We start from the raw sequence: 16,984 nt of genomic DNA, 5'->3' as shown, positions 1-16,984 counted from the left end.
TGTAATACCCTTTTTGATGTGCGTATTAAAACCGAAAGTCCAGTTGTCTTCTACACACACAGCTGGACTGCGCGATTGTAAAATAAGTTTTACTTTCCTGTCGTTGATTTCGATTGTTTTTCTGTGAAGTAAGGTAACAGAATGTATGTTTGATTTGTTGCACTCATACAAAGAATATTTCAGGAACCGTGTTAACATTTTGACTGAGCGCAGTTATATTGTTAGTGCTTCATTCGAAACAACCAACAGCAGAACATGTCAAGAATCCGGAGCGCGCTCAGATAAACCGGCAGTTGTAAAGTGAACGCGTTGTAATAAACGAGCGAATAAGTTCAGTAACATAAATGAAATTGTTTCCTGAAACCAGGCAGCATAGACTTAAAAACGATACAGTCAGCTTCATGAACTGATGACTCCCGATGAATTTTCAAGTCATTAAGTTTTTCTTTCACTTCCAGCTGCTCTTTGGAACGGCAGCATATGAAGGAGAGAAACACGAGGCAGTTCGCACTCCGCATAGCAGGCCGTAGCAGGCGGCAATAGCCGCGCGTTTGAGTGCGTAGTGCGTAGTGCGTAGCCGCTAACCTCGTCGCGGAGAATCTCCAACATATCTTATGTATTTCTCAAGAACGGGAACAGACAGGACGCTCCTTCCACCGTTAAAAACAATTTCGGTATGTTAGCTACATTTCGTATGCAGCACCCTATGTCCTAAAACCCACCTAGCGTAAACTGGGCAGCGACTACTTTCTTCACTGCAAACTTTTCAAAAGATGCGCCCTGTTGTATTTTGCTTCGAAGTATCACATTGATAACGGGTCATAGCAAATAGAAAACAATATGTGGCTGGAAGTGCAGAAAAATAATACTTTTTTACCGAATATTTTTCTCAATATCGAAACTAAAAGTTTTACTGACAATCTAATTACAGAAAAGCGCAGATTAGATGACATGAAATTTCACTCTCCCCTGAACCGTGCGATACCTTTTGCGTGGAGGGAGCACCTTAGCGGTTGTACGTGCCCAGATTTAGGGGTAGCTTGATATTCATCGAGCTGTCCGAAGGCCACTCTGTTTAGTGCTTCTACGTTCTGTGTGTGCTCCAAAGATGTGCTATCATGTTAGATGGGGATGAAGCTACACAATGTTCTCAGAGAAGAGTTTAAAAGCCCGAGGATCTCAGGTCAAAGATTGTCAAGTACGTCTTCTTGTTTCTTACCTCAGTGTGAACTGTAGTTTTCGATCGCGAATTGTGTGGAAATCAAAGCTCTGAGGAGAGGGGTTGTTTCAATGACAACCTTTATGCCGCCCCCTAAGTCGTTCTGATGCCGATTAAGAGCAACGGCGTGTCTGGGATGTTTCCCTCGGACGCTCATAAGGAAACCGCGTGAATTCATTGCCAGGAGTCGCGGCTCTGACTTTGATCACAGAGGCGTCGATAGAAATGTAGTTAAGAAGGGGTGTTCCGGCCTTCCAGTCGTTTGAGACGTTCACGGTGGCATTCTACACAATTGTCGTGCCAACGTGACCTGATTAACACGCCTTACACACCACATGAACTTCTTAGCTGTGATCTGTTCTTTCGCATGTACGGACACCATTCTGTTTGAAGCGGCGTCGAGGGCACCACGCTTTTGCATTATTACAGAGAAACGTTGTACGCGCGTTTGAGCCAATTTCAAACTTACTCATCGCAGTCCGAGGCTATTAGGGGCCTCGAAAAAGTGTTCCTTTAATTCTGTTGCGCAGTCTGATACGCTAAGCCGATTTTTCCTAAATCTGTCCTCTTAGAACACAGAAGAAAATCGATTCTGCGTCGATATGAGTCAGCTACATCGGATGTCCCAGATGTTTAGACTATAACGAAATGAACTTGTGCAAAAGTACGTTAGAGCAAAACGTTGTCCATTTTGTTGTAACATTTCAAGGGTGATACGGATGCTGACAACTGCTACATTTTGACTCATGCTGTACTCATTCAATCTATTGTCACTCTAAACAACGCCATACAACGAAGTAGTTATCGATAAATTACATAGTACCTTAGCTGTATCAGCCTGACGGCATATCGGTCTTTCAGCGCAGATGCACAGTAATATCCTCACGGGGATACAGTAGTGCTGTGAGTTAAGAGGAGTAATGGACAAGCTGCCCTACTCAGTAGTATCTTTACCACGGTTTAGACGGATTTAAACCCGTCTTTCCCAGAAGGACAAACCTGCATACAGTGCGGTAACATAACTTAACAATCAAAACGCCATGGAGCAATATTACGAGTCAAACAGAAACTACTCTGTACAACAAGGGTAGGAATGTCGCAAACAACATGATATATACCAACATAGGACAAGCAGTACTTACAAATTTTCCACGCGGAGTGGCCGCGCGGTTTGAGGTGCAATGTCATGGACTGGGAGGCCCCTCCCGCCGGAGGTTCGAGTCCTCCCTCGAGCATGGGTGTGCGTGTGTTGTTCATAGCCTACGTTGGTTGAAGTAGTGTGTATGTCTAGGGACCGATGACCTCAGCAGTTTGGTCCCTTAAGAATTCACACACATTTGAACATTTGAACTTACAAATTTGACATTAGCAATCCCTCATTAAAGGTGTCTCCACATGAGATTAGCTTCATAACGGCAGAGATGAATTTAAGGCTACAAATGAAAAAAAAATTTTTTTGAAGTTCAGTAACAGGGCCACTTGTAATAATGCCAATACGGCTGATGACAGTGTGAAGCATCAGTTCTACGACTGAACGCTTAATAAAACGGACATTATGTCCACGCAGGCTGAGAACAGTTTGTTACATGAAGATCTTAAGTATATCCTACAATTTCCGCTTCATAACGAGCCTGCGACTTGTAACTTTATAGTCGAACGTTGGCTTGGAATCTCTCAAGCTGGATGTGGTCCATGAAGTCAAAATTGTACATGAATGTGCAAGTCACAAGGAGGGATTATATTTATACTTTATTACCACTAAATAATGATGAGTTTGTAATATAGGTGTTATCTGTTATTTGCCGTTGACATCTTGTGGGAAGAGAACACGTAATTGGCCCACGAACATTGGCAGTCAGGATCTTATGGTGTGGGGAGGCATAATGTTACATGGGCGTACTGACCTCCAAACCTTTGAACACGGCACAGGCACGGGTCAACGTTACTGGGAACACTGTACTCTTCCCCCATGTAGGCGGCTGTTGTGGCCGAGCGGTTCTAGGCGCTTCAGGCTTGAACCGCGCGACCGCTGCGGTCGCAGGTTCGAATCCTGCCTCGCGCATGGATGTGTGTGATGTCCTTAGGTTAGTTAGGTTTAAGTAGTTCTAAGTTCTAGGGGACTAGCGATGTTAAGTTGGTTCAAATGGCTCTGAGCACTATGGGACTTAACTTCTGAGGTCATCAGTCCCCTAGGACTTAGAACTACTTAACCCTAACTAACCTAAGGACATCACACACACCCATACCCGAGGCAGGATTCGAACCTGCGACCGTAGCGGTCGCGCGGTTCCGGGCTGTAGTGTCTAGAACCGCTCGGCCACCCCGGTCGGCTCAGATGTTAAGTTCCATAGTGCTCAGAGCCGTTTGAACCATTTTGAACCCCCATGTGCTTCTGTTCAGAGGTACGTTCGACACTGGCTCCACTTTTATGGATGAAAATGCGCGATCGCATCAATCTGCGCAGGTAGAGAAGCCCTTGGGAAGAAAGGATGTATGGCGAATGGACTGGCCTTCGCGTTATTCTGACTTAAATCCCATCGAGCACGGGTGGAGGAATGGTACGCCTTACCACACCAACTCCTTACCAACTTTGTGACCAGTATGGGAGCTAGCTGCAGAGCAAATACTGCTGTCCGCTATGGTCACACTTCGTATTAAGAAGCATATCCCCCCTTCTGCAATGTCCAAGGAACCGTTGTAAATTGCGGTGACTTAAGTGTAATTATCGTCTTTCAATAAAATTGTCACTGTTGCCACCTAGTGAATAACGTCGGATGTAGCATGAGACTTTTCGAGGATGATTGCGTTGAATGCAGAGAAGTGGCAACGCTAGAAATTTGTGTAGTAATCTAGCAAGATCTTCAGACGAAGAATGTGAGGTATTCTGCATAAGTAGGCAGAAAGACAGAGTATCGTATGATTGAGGGCAATCACTGAAAGCACTCATACGTATAAAACACCTAGCAGTTAGCATGCGGAGAGATTTAAAGGAGGACTATGACGTAACGCTAATTACAGTAAGGCAGATGCAAGATTCATTGGAAGAATCCTCACGAAGTACAGTCTACTCATCTACATCTACATCCACATCTACATCCATGCTCCTCAAGCCACCTGACGGTGTGTGGCGGAGGGTACTTTGAGTACCTCTATCGGTTCTCCCTTCTATTCCAGTCTCGTATTGTTCGTGGAAAGAAAGATTGTCGGTATACCTCTGTGTGGGCTCTAATCTCTCTGATTTTATTCTCACGGTCTCTTAGCGAGATATACGTAGGGGCGAGCAATATACTGCTTGACTCCTCGGTGAAGGTATGTTCTCGAAACTTCAACAAAAGACCGCACCGAGCTACTGAGCGTCACTCTTGCAGAGCCTTCCACTGGAGTTTATGTATCATCTCCGCAACGCTTTCGGGATTACTAAATGATCCTGTAACGAAGCGCACAGCTCTCCGTTGGATCTTCTCTATCTCTTCTATCAACCCTCTCTGGCACGGATCCCACACCGGTGAGCAGTATTCAAGCAGTGGGTGAACAAGTGTACTGTAACCTACTTCCTTTGTTTTCGGGTTGCTTTTCCTTAAGATGCTTCCAATGAATCTCAATCTGGCATCTGCTTCACCGACGATTAATTTTATACGGTCATTCCATTTTAAATCACTCCTTATGCCTACTCCGAGATAATTTATGGAATTAACTGCTTCCAGTTGCTGACCTGCTATATTGTAGCTAAATGATAAAGGATCTTTCTTTCTGTGTATTCGCAGTACATTACACTTGTCTACATTGGGATTCAATTGCCATTCCCCGCACCATGCGTCAATTCGTTGCAGATCCTCCTGCATTTCAGTACAATTTTCCATTGTTACAACCTCTCGTTATACTACAGCATCATCCGCAAAACCGGTACCTTACAAAAGTGTCGTTGGACGAATACTTGAATATTGCTAGTCATTCTGAAATATGTACCAGACACGTGTTTCTTTAATAAGAGCGAAAGCGTCACGGAGACACTCAACCAGTTCCTGTGGCAGACACTGCAAGAGTGGAGTTCTGCATCATGCTGTGGTTTACTGTTAAACTTCAGACAGTGCATGTTGCTAGAAGCGTCAAACAAGATGTTTCTATCCCCCAGGTAAATCTCGCGAAAGAAACACAAGGTACAATTAAAAAGATTCTTCACAAAAGAAGACGAAGTAAATATTGCAGAATTCGAATCGAGAACAGCTGTCAACATGAGTAACGTAGAAGTAAATATCCTCGGAGTAGTGAAGCAACTCAAATCACTTAATAAAAGCAAGCCTTCTGGTCCGGACTGTATATCAATTAGGCTCCTTTCGGAGTATGCTGATGCATTAGGTCCATACTTAACAATTATATACAACCGTTCGCTCGAGGAAAGATCCGTACCAAAAGACTGCAAAGTTGCACAGGTCACAGCAATATTCAAGAAAGGTAGTAGGAGTAAATTACAGGCCAAAATCGTTAACGTCGATATGCAGCACGATTTTAAAACATATATTGTGTTCGGGCATTATAAATTACCTCGAAGGAAACGATCTATTGACACACAGTCAACATTGGTTTAGAAAACATCGTTCCTGTGAAACACAACTAGCTCTTTATTCACATGAAGTGCTGAGTGCATTTGACAAGGGATTTCAGATCGATTCCGTATTCCTGGATTTTCGGAAGGCTTTTGACACTGTACCACACAAGCAGCGCGTAGTAAAATTGCGTGCCTGTGGAATATCGTCTCAGTTATGTGACTGGATTTGCGATTTCCTGTCAGAGAGGTTACAGTTCGTAGTAACTGACGGAAAGTCATCGAGTAAACGAGATGTGATTTCTGGTGTTCCCCGAGTTAGTGTTATAGGCCCTTTGCTGTTCTTCATCTACACTCCTGGATATTGAAATAAGAACACCGTGAATTCATTGTCCCAGGAAGGGGAAACTTTATTGACACATTCCTGGGATCAGATACATCACATGATCACACTGACAGAACCACAGGCACATAGACACAGGCAACAGAGCATGCACAATGTCGGCACTAGTACAGTGTATATCCACCTTTCGCAGCAATGCAGGCTGCTATTCTCCCATGGAGACGATCGTAGAGATGCTGGATGTAGTCCTGTGGAACGGCTTGCCATGCCATTTCCACCTGGCGCCTCAGTTGGACCAGCGTTCGTGCTGGACGTGCAGACCGCGTGAGACGACGCTTCATCCAGTCCCAAACATGCTCAATGGGGGACAGATCCGGAGATCTTGCTGGCCAGGGTAGTTGACTTACACCTTCTAGAGCGCGTTGGGTGGCACGGGATACATGCGGACGTGCATTGTCCTGTTGGAACAGCAAGTTCCCTTGCCGGTCTAGGAATGGTAGAACGATGGGTTCGATGACGGTTTGGATGTACCGTGCACTATTCAGTGTCCCCTCGACGATCACCAGTGGTGTACGGCCAGTGTGTACGGCCAGTGTGCCTCGGTCGTATGCAGTCCTGATTGTGGCGCTCACCTGCACGGCGCCAAACACGCATACGACCATCATTGGCACCAAGGCAGAAGCGACTCTCATCGCTGAAGACGACACGTCTCCATTCGTCCCTCCATTCACGCCTGTCGCGACACCACTCAAGGCGGGCTGCACGATGTTGGGGCGTGAGCGGAAGACGGACTAACGGTGTGCGGGACCGTAGCCCATCTTCATGGAGACGGTTGCGAATGGTCCTCGCCGATACCCCAGGAGCAACAGTGTCCCTAATTTGCTGGGAAGTGGCGGTGCGGTCCCCTACGGCACTGCGTAGGATCCTACGGTCTTGGCGTGCATCCGTGCGTCGCTGCGGTCCGGTCCCAGGTCGACGGGCACGTGCACCTTCCGCCGACCACTGGCGACAACATCGATGTACTGTGGAGACCTCACGCCCCACGTGTTGAGCAATTCGGCGGTACGTCCACCCGGCCTCCCGCATGCCCACTATATGCCCTCGCTCAAAGTCCGTCAACTGCACATACGGTTCACGTCCACGCTGTCGCGGCATGCTACCAGTGTTAAAGACTGCGATGGAGCTCCGTATGCCACGGCAAACTGCTGACACTGACGGCGGCGGTGCACAAATGCTGCGCAGCTAGCGCCATTCGACGGCCAACACCGCGGTTCCTGGTGTGTCCGCTGTGCCGTGCGTGTGATCATTGCTTGTACAGCCCTCTCGCAGTGTCCGGAGCAAGTATGGTGGGTCTGACACACCGGTGTCAATGTGTTCGTTTTTCCATTTCCAGGAGTGTATATAAACGATTTGGGAGACAATCTGAGCAGCCGTCTTCGGTTGTTTGCAGATGATGCTGTCGTTTATCGACTGATAAAATCATCAGAAGATCAAAACAAACTGCAAAAGGATTTAGAAAAGATATCTGAATGGTGCGAAAAGTGGCAGTTGATCCTAAATAACGAAAAGTGTGAGGTCATCCACATGAGTGGTAAAAGGAACTCGTTAAACTTCGGTTACATGATAAATCAGTCTAATCTAAAAGCCGTAAATTCAACTAAATACCTAGGTATTACAATAACGAACAACTTAAATTGGAAGGAAAACACAGAGAATGTTGTGGAGAAGGTTAACCAAAGACTCGATTTTATTGGCAGGACACTTAGAAAATGTAACAGACCTAGTAAGGAGACTCACTACACTACGCTTGTCCGTCCTCTTTCAGAATGCTGCTGCGCGGTGTGGGATCCTTACCAGATAGGACTGACGGAGTACATAGAAAAACTTCAAAGAAGGGCAGCACGTTTTGTATTTTCGCGAAATATGGGAGAGAATGTCACAGAAACGATACAGGATTTGGGCTGGAAATCTTTAAAAGAAAGGCGTTTTTCGTTGCGACGGAATCTTCTCACGAAATTCCAATCACCAACTTTCTCCTCCGAATGCGAAAATATTTTGTTGAAGCCGACCTACATAGGGCGGAAGGATCAGCACGATAAAATAAGGGAAATCAGAGCTCATACGGAAAGATATAGGTGTTCATTCTTCTCGCGCGCTATACGAGAGTGGAATGATAGAGAACTGTGAAGGTGGTTCGATGAACCCTCTGCCAGGCACTTAAATGTGACTTGCAGAGTATCCATGTAGGTGTAGATGTCGATTTCACCCGGAGGTCTACAAAAGTGTTTCTCTTGTGGACCATTCGCAACTGCTTCAGGAAACGTGTGGAATTGACAGTGCTGCCCACGTACGTTCTGCTATCGATGCGGAGTATCGATGTAGCTATGGATGTATTCAAATGGGTGAAGACTTAAATTATTTTTTCTATAGAAAAAGATATGTTATCTGGAGTGAGCACTGGATGGAAGGGCGTCCCTGGTGACTGCGGTGAGTGCTGAGCAAAGGGCTGGCAGGAAGTGCGGGCGGCGGGGCAGAGCTAGAGCGCAGCGCCGGGCCGTGGCGTACGTGGACCGAGTAGGAACGCTTTCGATTCAGTGAACCGGGAGAGAGTAAAAAGAAGTGGAGGCAGGTCCCGCGCGGGGCAGATTGAAGTGGGCGGGCGGAGGCGACTGCGGGAAACAAGGGAGGAACCGATGAAGGGCGGGCGGGCGACGGAATGAACTGCGGCGGGCCGGCAGCTCAAATTGTTAAACTGGGCGGAAGGCCGGAGCCCGCAGCAGCAAGTAGTTGATGACGTCACCGCGACGTGGGCCTCCTGCTGCTGTCCCTGGCAGCTGTGCGCCGAGTTACACAAGGCTCGAGCTCGCCTCAGTTTTCAGTTTGTATTGCTTGTCCAAAATTTGCTCCAACAACTCGACTGAGAATTCAGCCATTGCTGGACAGAAGTTCTTTTTTATACACTACTGGCCGTTAAAATTGCTACACCACGAAGGTGTAGTGCTACAGACGCGAAATTTAACCGACAGGAAGAAGATGCTGTGATATGCAAATGATTAGCTTTTCAGAGCATTCACACAAGGTTGGCGCCGGTGGCGACATCTACAACGTGCTGAAATGAGGAAAGTTTCCAACCGATTTCTCACACACATACAGCAGTTGACAGGCGTTGCCTGGTGAAATGTTGTTGTGATGCCACGTGTAAGGGGGAGAAATGCGTACCATCACGTTTCCGACTTCGATAAAGGTCGGATTGTAGCCTATCGCGATTGCGGTTTATAGTTGGTCGAGATCCAATGACTATTAGCAGAATATGGAATCGATGGGTTCAGGAGGGTAATACGGAACGCCGTGGTGGATCCCAACGGCCTCATATCACTAGCAGTCGAGATGACAGACATCTTATCCGCATGGCTGTAACGGATCGTGCAGCCAAGTCTCGATCCCTGAGTCAAGATATGAGGACGTTTGAAACACAACAACCATCTGCACGAACAGTTCGACGACGTTTGCAGCACCATGGACTATCAGCTCGGAGACCATGGCTGCCCATTCCCCTTGACGCTGCATCAGACAGGAGCGCCTGCGATGGTGTACTCAACGACGAACCTGGGTGCACGAATGGCAAAACGTCATTTTTTCGGATGAATCCAGGTTCTTTTTACAGCATCACGATGGTCGCATCCGTGTTTGGCGACATCGCGGTGAAAGCACATTGGAAGCGTGTATTCGTCATCGCCATACTGCCGTATCACCCGGCATGATGGTATGGGGTGCCATTGGTTACACGTCTCGGTCACCTCTTGTTGCCATTGACGGCAATTTGAACAGTGGACGTTACATTTCAGATGTGTTACGACCCGTGGCTCTACCCTTTATTCGATCCCTGCGAAACCCTACATTTCAGCAGGATAATTCACGACCGCATGTTGCAGGCCCTGTACATGCCTTTCAGGATACAGAAAATGTTCGACTGCTGCCCTGGTCAGCACATTCTGGAGATCTCTCACACCAATTCAAAATGTCTGGTCAATGGTGGCCGAGCATCTGGCTCGTCACAATTCGCCAGTCACTACTCTTGATGAAATGTGGTATCGTGTTGAAGCTGCATGGGCAGTTGTACCTGTACACGCCATCCAAGCTCTGTTTGACTCAATGCCCAGGGGTATCAAGGCCGATATTACAGCCAGAGGTGGTTGTTCTGGGTACTAATTTCTCAGGAATTATGCACCCAAATTGCGTGAAAATGTAATCACATGTCAGTTCTAGTATAATATATTTGTCCAATGAATACCCGTTTATCATCTGCATTTCTTCTTGGTGCAGCAATTTTAATGGCCAGTAGTGTATTTTTTTTTCCTTTATTTTATGCTTCCAGTGCCGTACGACCAAGTTGAGGAACAATCCTCCATCGTCAAGAAACGAGTTAGTACATGAAATTAATACCAGAATACGAGTGGCAGTCAACGAATAAAGAGACAAACTGAAATGAAAGTTTGTACGAGAGACTTTCAATGATTAAGCAGCAAGACTGACGTAGAAATTAAAGTTTGTCCGACGAATTTTGTACTCTCATGATTTTACGTTGGTATCACTGGAATGAGCTGAGAACAGCTGGCGGAGAAATTGTTTTCCATACATAAAATGTAGACTGGCAATGGCAAGGAAAGCGTTTCTGAAGAAGAGAAATTTGTTCACGTAGTATATATATTTAAGTGTCAGGAAGTCGTTTCTGAAAGTATTTATATGGAGTGTAGTCATGTATGGAAATGAAATATGGACGAAAAATAGTTTGGAGAAGAAGAGAATAGAAGCTTTCGAAATGTGGTGCTACAGAAGAATGCTAAAGATTAGATGGATAGATCACATAACTAATGAGGAGGTATTGAACAGAACTGGGGAGAAGAGGAGTTTGTGGCACAACTTGACAAGAAGAAGGGATCGGTTGGTAGGACATGTTCTGAGGCATCAAGGAATCACCAATTTAGTATTGGAGGGGCAGCGTGGAGGGTAAAAATCGTAGAGGGAGACCAAGAGATGAATACACTAAGCAGATTCAGAAGGATGTAGGTTGCAGTAGTTAGAGATGAAGAAGCTTGCACAGGATAGAGTAGCATAGAGACCTGTATCAAACCAGTCTCTGGACTGAAGACCACAACAACAAACAACATGAAAAGTAAAAATCTGTGCTGAACCGAGACTCGAACCCGAATTTCTCGCTTATCGCGAGCGGTCGCCTTATCATTTTTTTTCTTTTTCTTGTAATGTCGTTTTGTTCGTTATAGTTCATTGTAATTGTTCGTGGCGGACGTCTCCTGACGCCCGTTGAAGTTCGTTATTGACCCATTCACTTATATCTTTAGGCTATCCGCGCACGCTCCACGGCTAAACCGAAACTAACCTATGTCGTCAACCGTTTTTCTAAAAGTCTACAACCTGAACTCGTAAATTCATTATGTATATTCTTGTACAGGGGAGAGATTTTAATTGAAACTCGCTTGCATGATGTCGACGAATAATCACAATACAGCAATGCTTGTGCTGTTTAGAATTACGATTTAGGATCCCTTCTGGCATGCATATTTTCTTTATAAAATCAGTGTTGCATTTAACGATGGTGCGTCCATTTCAAGTTTCCACGTTTTTATGATGGTGAAAAATCAGCTAAAATCTTTTCTCGATTTATTTTACAGTATGGTGAAAGCTGTATGAACCGCGGAAATATTTATTAGTATGTAGAATGGTTCAAATGCGGCGAACCTCAGAGACTGTCGAGCAACGTCTTGGCCGGCCAGTTGAAAAGTCAGGTCCTTCGCTTGAAACCCGCATTGACGACGATATTCGTGAATACCGACGTATTACAGTCGAACGTATAAAAGCGGTGCCCTGTTTGTTTCAAGTACTTCAAACTCTGTATCACCTATTCAGGGTAAGGCAACCAACTTTCACCACATCAAGTGGAATTTTGTTTATGACTCGCAGTGAGCCATGACTTTTCCCCTATTCGTAAGGGAAGAATTTTATTTAATTACAAGCAGTTCCGTAAGTGCAATGGTCGCAACGGGTCTGCAAGAACAAACTCCGCCCCCAAAAAACAAAAGCGCGGGTTCGGTACGATCGCACGGAGACCGACTAAGCAACACAGTTCTTGATTAGTTAATTTCCATATCAAAAGGGTTGATCGGAGTTGCATGCTCCTCTTATGTCGGATTTGATTTTCACCTTATTGATGAATGCAGATAGATGGTATTATGATATCTTTATTACAAAACGACCGTAACGATAGCTTAGAGAAATACAAAGAAAATAAGGTTGTTATTTGTAAATAATAGATTTCAGCTGTCAGTCGTCCTTGTGAAATTTTTTATTACCAGAACTAGATTTCAGCTAGAAACTAGCCATTCTCAATGCACTATCGTTTTTGATCGAAGCATGTAATGCAATGAACTGTGGATGAAGCCCGACCAACAGGCATTACATGCATTGATCAAAAATGATAGTGCATTGTGAATGGCTAGTTTCTAGCTGAAATCTAGTTCTGCCAGTAAAAAATTTCAAAAGGACGACTGATAGCTAAAATCCATTATTTACAAGCCAATATAACAGTCGCTGCGTGCAACAACCTTCTGAATGGAAGGTAACCTGATGAAGGTTGTTATTTCCGCTCATTCGGATACTATTGAAGATAATTTTGCGGGAGGAAGGAAAGATTGATTCAACAGTCGCCACAATGGTGAAGAAAAAGAGGAGTGGCGGTAAGCGGAATAAGGGTTCTTACCGCTGTGGCTAACGCGGATATCCGTCATAGCAACATTCATTTAAGCGAAGAAAATAAAATCACTGCAAGGCTAAGAAGTTGCTACTGAATTAGCAAATAAGCTAGACCAACCGCTCGCCACGTAGTCGCGTGTTCTAGCACAAAGGACCATGAGTACATTTCGCGAAGTTACAATCTAGAAAGTTAAATCCACACGCGTATCACAAGAAAAAGATTAAAGAAGAGATTCTGAAGGCAGTACTGCAACATTGAGGACAAGCATCTTTACCCTGATATAGCGCACAGCTGACCTCGCGCTCGTAACGGTCAAAGGTCAGATGCAGAGTTCAACATTACTAACGAATTGTAGAATTTACGAAACAAAATTTATGAGAAATATGAGAAACAAAAGGAAAATAATACTTTCTCACTAACGAATACCTAGCGCTCTAAGTGCGCTATAACCAACTTAGCTGGCATTCACTAAGTAGACACATCCTTACCGATATCAGCATCGCGACCTCACGCCTCCACAGCGAGCAGGAACAGGACAGAACTGACCGAGGTTACACGCCTACAGAATGGCTGCGAGCGTTGGGTCGCGAGAATTGGCGCGCCCCTAACACGGCCAATCAGAGGCCACGGGATTGCCGCGGAACACGATGCCGTTCTGGTTAGCCGCCCGAACACCGGAAAATGGCTCGTGATTCGCCAGGAGATTGTCAGAGTTTCATCAGGGAGGTTACTTTGCAGCATTACAAGGGAGTGAGAAGTTAAGCTTCAGGGTTGCTATTACAACTTGTCAGACTAGGAAGAGGGACAACATTCTCCACTACGTAGCATTGAAACTTGCCCCACGTGCTCCCTACAACAACAATCAACAAGGTAAAAGCGAAGCCATCGTCGCCACTCAGGGGAGATTGCCAAACTGGGTTCACAATTAACGAAATATGTCCTGCACCCACCCTCTCTCACTGGCCAGCGTAACATTGCAGTAGAATATTGTCTAACCCTATAAACATCCGGGAAACGGCCTTGCCTCAGTGGATACACCGGTTCCCGTGACATCACCGAAGTTAAGCGCTGTCGGGCGTGGTCGGCACTTGGATGGGTGACCATCCAGGCCACCATGCGCTGTTGCCATTTTTCGGGGTGCACTCAGCCTCGTGATGCCTGAATTGAGGAGCTACTCGACCGAATAGTAGCGGCTTCGGCCAAGAATACCATCATAACGACCGGGAGAGAGACCCAACGCCCGTCCTACCCGCATCCTCCACTGAGGATGACACGGCGGTCGGATGGTCCCGGTAGGCCACTCGTGGCCTGAAGACTGAGTGCTATAAACATCCCAGTATAATTGTAAAATGATGAAAGCAGTGCAAAAACAATCAAATATTAAAGATGTGCAAAGGGCACGAGAATGAAATGCACCTCTTTCACGTATAGCAAAAACAGTTGCAGTAAGTGTTGGCGCAGATCATAAAGCTGTCGGTAGCAAGCTCAGATACAGCAAACCAAGTGCAAGGTGCGTGCCGAAAGAGTTTACGAAACAAAGCGAGGAAACAAGACTTAAGGTGTGTACAGGCTTGACCTAACGCTATGAAAGGCGACACTTCACTAAACAAGGTTTTAGGGTGTAATGAAACTTGGGTTCACCATTTCTAACTAGAGTCCAAATGAAAAAGCATGGAATGGAAGCACACCAGCTCATCAGTCCGAATGTAATTCAGCGGGATAAGTCATTTGGCCGTCTTTTGCAATGCCCAAGATGTCGTCTTTTGTGATTATTTGAAAGATCAGCGTACAGGTAACAGTGCTATTACTCAGACATGCTCACGAACAGTATAAAACCAGCAATCAGAGAAAATCGTCGCGGATCTCAAAGAAAAGGTGTGAAATTACTACAAGACAATATTCTTCCTCACACCGCCCAGATCACTCAAGAAATCACTAGAAAAATTGACTGGGAAATATTACCTCATCATTCCAGATTTGGCTCCCTCGGATTTTCGTTTCTTTGGCCCACTCAAGGGACATTAGATGGAAAAAAGATCAGCAACAATGGAGTCAAAGAATTTGTGGTGAAGTGGCTCAAAGACTTCTTTGCATCAGGTATGATGAAGTTAGTTCATTGTTGGGACAAGTATATTAATATCAGCTTGTCTTATGTTGAGAAGTAGTAAAAGTCTCAGTTAAAAAAAAAATGTTTTTTTCTACGTCAATTTGTCTCTTCCGTTATTGAATGTCCCTCGTATTTAATAACAAATAAAATGAAATTTTCAAAACATACACGACAAGATGCCGAGTATACGTTAGCATTTTCAACAATATAACACAGGAATTTGCTTCAGTTTTATACAGGAGCTCCCCACTCAATAGGGGGAGCGAGACGTGAGGAAATCCTTCAGTTTAGACTTGGAAGTACGAGGATCACTGCTACGATTCTTTTTAATTGCAGTGGTAGCCTACTGAAAATAAATGCAGCAGAATTCTGTACACCTATCGGCGCAAAATAGAAGTAGGTGCGATGAAAATGCAGATTGGATATCTGTTAGTGTTAACTTAGTGAAAGCTGCTTATTCTGTTGAATAATTTCATACTGTTAATAACAAAAGATAGTAAAGGAAATATGTACTGAGAGGCCAGTGTCAGAAAACTGAGACTCCTCAGCAGGGATCGAAAAAATTGTCGCAAAGTTACATCACATTTTGCTCGAACTGCCTGTTTCTGAGCGTAAATACCATTTGCGAATACGAAGCGTACCTCAGAATGTAACGACGTATGTCGTAAGGGAGTGAAGTAATCGAAGCAGACAAATTTTCGTTTTGTTCTGCCTGTTACTGCAGATACTGGTGTAATGGTAAATAGAATAGCAATCCATTTTTGAACAAGATCTCGAACAAGGGCTATGCGGGACGCTAGGAATATGGATTGTTCAGATTCATTAATCATATATCCGTTCTGTGTAAACAAAATGTCAGTTTTAGTTGAACTGTGTGTTATTAACTGTAAAACCTGAATTTTTCTCTGATTTAACATAAACTGATTCTTTACAAGCCATCAACTTAATGCTTGAAATGCACTGTTTGATACATTGCATATATTGCACTCAACATCCTTCACTATCAAGCCAGTGTCATCAGCAAACAGAAATACCTGAAAGTCACCTGTCATATTACGAATAAAAGCGTATTTTGGCTTGTTAGGCAGGCAAGGTAGCTGCCTTTTTAAGGGGCAGCGAAGTGAGGTAACTTATGAGTTGTTACTCTCTTTTTAATGTTTTATTCACTACTCTTCAAAAGAGTATACGAACTTCACTCGCAATGAAATGAATATTAATAAGACTGGCAACAATCATTTCAAATTTCATGTGCTGTCTGCGCAACCAGCGGAACGACAGCTTTCGTTGAAGTAATGACGCTACTTCGTGACAATATACTCACTTTATTTGGTGTCGTGCATTCTCATGTCATATGCCGTAGGCAGGCAAATATCGTTGCTCGCAGTTAAGATTTGTGACGGGAGACGCCCTTAACACTGTCATAGGAAAAATAACCAGTGTCGACACTCAACAATGCCGATTCAAATTTCAGATCCCATATTCAAAGAAAAAATCGCCAGATATTCCAACGGCCAGCCGCTTGGCTGGAGATTAATTTGAAATCGTAAAGAGTGCGGGTGCTTAGTGTTCAGTTTCGTCATCATAATCTTCAAGGATTAGGCTGTTGCCTGTTCCGAAGTCACAAATAAAATCATTCCCATCTTTTTCGAGGTCTTCCAATATCTCTTTTCCCTTTCGGCTTGTAGTTCACGATCTTCTGAGGGATTATGTGATCTAGCCCTCTCATGAAGTGATGTATCCAATCTTCACGATATTTCTGAAGTTTTTCATTCATGCTGAAAATACTTAACTTTATTCTAATATCTTCGTTTCTAATCATATCTCTTATTGTGCTGCCCTTCGTCTTTCTTAGGAACCTCGTCTCAACTGTTGAAATTTTATTTTCTTTCGGTTTCACAGGATAACACAGGAACCGCCATTAATTTATAGAATTCATGATGGTACAACAGACAGCTTGGAATTTATGTTTTTTATTTTCAGTATCAGAGTCAAAATCAAAAGTT

Source organism: Schistocerca nitens, chromosome 7, assembly GCF_023898315.1.
Source record: "Schistocerca nitens isolate TAMUIC-IGC-003100 chromosome 7, iqSchNite1.1, whole genome shotgun sequence".
NCBI lineage: Eukaryota > Metazoa > Arthropoda > Insecta > Orthoptera > Acrididae > Schistocerca > Schistocerca nitens.
This window is presented reverse-complemented; position numbering follows the sequence as displayed.